Below are 2,417 nucleotides of genomic sequence, written 5' to 3'. Positions count from 1 at the left end.
GGTCTTCATATTAGAAGAGAAGGTAGAGGAGCTAGTGACCCAAGTATCTGACAAAGTGGGTCTTTGCTCAAGAAAGCTTATGCTCCAAAATATCTGTTATTCTATAAGGTGCCACAGACTAACACAGCTACTCCTCCGATAGATTACAGAATGAGGAACAATGATTTCAGGTTGCAGTGGGATAGAAATTCTCAGCTGGATATTAGAAAAAAAATGATACCACCAAGATGGTGAAGCATTTGAACAGGTTACCTAAGGAGATGGGAGAACCTACTTCAGTAGAGATATTTAAGTTCTGTCTTCAAAAACCCCTGGCTGGAATGCTTTTGTTGCGATTGATCCTCCTTTTAGCAGGGGGTTGAACTCTATGACCTTCTGAAGTCTGTTCCAACAGTATGACTCAGTGAAGCTTTCTAAGTTACTCACTGTCCATCATTTCCACCAGCCTCCAATTGTTGTTTCTCTTCAGTGCCTCTCTGGTTTCTCAAAGTCCATTTTGAAATTTGGAGATGGAATTGGATGTAGTTAGTTTCATGAATGCTATGTGTAAAGGTAAAATCCTCTCCCTCCTCCATCTTACCACTCCCTGGCTTATGCATCCAAAAATTGCACCATCCCTTGTGGTCACAACAGCACACAGGGAGCTCGGTATGAACTGGTTGTCCTCAATGACTTCAAAATCCTTTCTCTGAATAACTAAATTTGTAAGGTTGTGAGGAGCAAATATTCTGCTTTCCCATGATATCAGCCCCAGGGAATGCAAGTAATTTGTCATATTAACATTTTCTCTCCTTCCAGGTGTTTGCACAGTGATCACCATCCTAGACACTGGGCACATACAGAAGCCAGGGGAATTTTCAGTAGATGTAGAAGACACCGTTCTGTGACAGAGTTGGACACCTTTTCCTCTACTCAATGGCAGATTCTAACACCACCGACTTCAAAAACCCCTCCAATTTCATCCTTCTTGGCATTCCTGGCCTGGAAGCAGCTCATGTCTGGATCTCCATCCCCTTCTGTGCCATGTATGTTATAGACATTTTGGGAAATTTCACCATCCTGTTTGTTGTGAAAAGGGAGCCGGGCCTCCATGTGCCCATGTACTATTTCCTCTGCATGCTGGCCATTGCAGACCTGGTCCTGTCTTTTTCTATCCTGCCTAAAATGCTGTCAATCTTCTGGTTCAATTCCAGGGAGATTGATTTCAGTGCCTGCCTCACCCAAATCTTCTTCATTCATAGCTTCGCGGCAATGGAGTCTGCGATCTTTGTGGCAATGGCTTTGGATCGCTACGTGGCCATCTGCCATCCCCTGCGACATTCCACCGTCCTCACAAACTCCACGGTGGCCAAGATTGGCCTGGCCGTGGTCCTGCGTGGTGTCATGCTTGCACTGCCCTACTCCTTCCTGCTGCGGCGGTGGCCATATTGCAATACCAACATCATCCCCCAGCCGTACTGTGAGCACATGGCTGTGGTGAAGCTGGCCTGTGCCGACACCCGTATCAACAATTATTATGGGCTCTTTGTGGTGTTCTTTGTGAGTGGTGTGGATATTTCTTGCATTGCTCTGTCCTATACTCAGATCCTCAGGGTCATATTCAGCCTCCCCACAAAGGACGCCCGGCTCAAGACTTTTGGGACCTGCACCTCCCACCTCTGTGTTATTTTAGCCTTTTATATTCCAGCTCTCTTCTCCTTCCTCACACATAGATTTGGAAAGAACGTGCCTCTTCATTTCCAGGTTCTCATTGCCAGTCTGTACATCCTGGTACCTCCCATGCTAAACCCTATCATCTATGGGGTGAAGACCAAACAGATCCAGAAAAGACTGCTGCTCCTGTTGACTTACAAAAGGTCTTAAAAGATTTCTTCTGGTGTTCTGGCACTCTAGCCAAACTCTGAATCATCTCCTGGAGAGTGAAAAAGACATCAAATATTTCCTGCCTGTGCTGTGCTGTTTCCATGAGACACATCTGAGAATCACTGCGTGCGTGACTCAGTGGGTTACCATCTTTCTAAATGCTGGAAACTGGACAGCTGCTCTTTGCACACCTCTTCAGCCAGGGCTTTGCCGTTGCTCTGACTCTGCCCCCAGGATCTCACCCCTATCTCTTGCTCCTCTCCTCCACTTCACAGGTCCCTGTTAGGACATGTTTACACTGCACCCTTTAATCAAAATGTGATAAGCAATTTTCACTATGAAAATTGCATCTTCTAGTTTGAGTTAATTTAGAAATAGGCTATTTTGGCATTTGGGAAGCTCTACACAGCACTGAATGTCAAAATACTGCACTATCTCGATGCATCCTTTACTTCTCCTGCAACAAGGTTTAGAGGGATGCTAAAATAGTGTGCCTGGTATTTAGAAAAATATTTCGAAATAGCAGGTGACTTTCTTAGATGCAGGCTTGCTAT

General features: G+C 45.2%; 1 pseudogene; it reads left to right on the top strand.

Annotated features, from left to right (window-relative positions):
• The first annotated feature begins 864 nt into the window (after window positions 1-864).
• Window positions 865-1,863, top strand: LOC142002340 (olfactory receptor 52R1-like; annotated as a pseudogene).
• Window positions 1,864-2,417: the final 554 nt, after the last annotated feature.

Source organism: Carettochelys insculpta, chromosome 1, assembly GCF_033958435.1.
Source record: "Carettochelys insculpta isolate YL-2023 chromosome 1, ASM3395843v1, whole genome shotgun sequence".
NCBI lineage: Eukaryota > Metazoa > Chordata > Testudines > Carettochelyidae > Carettochelys > Carettochelys insculpta.
Note: the sequence above shows the minus strand (reverse complement) of the source record. Positions and strands in the feature narration are given on the sequence as shown.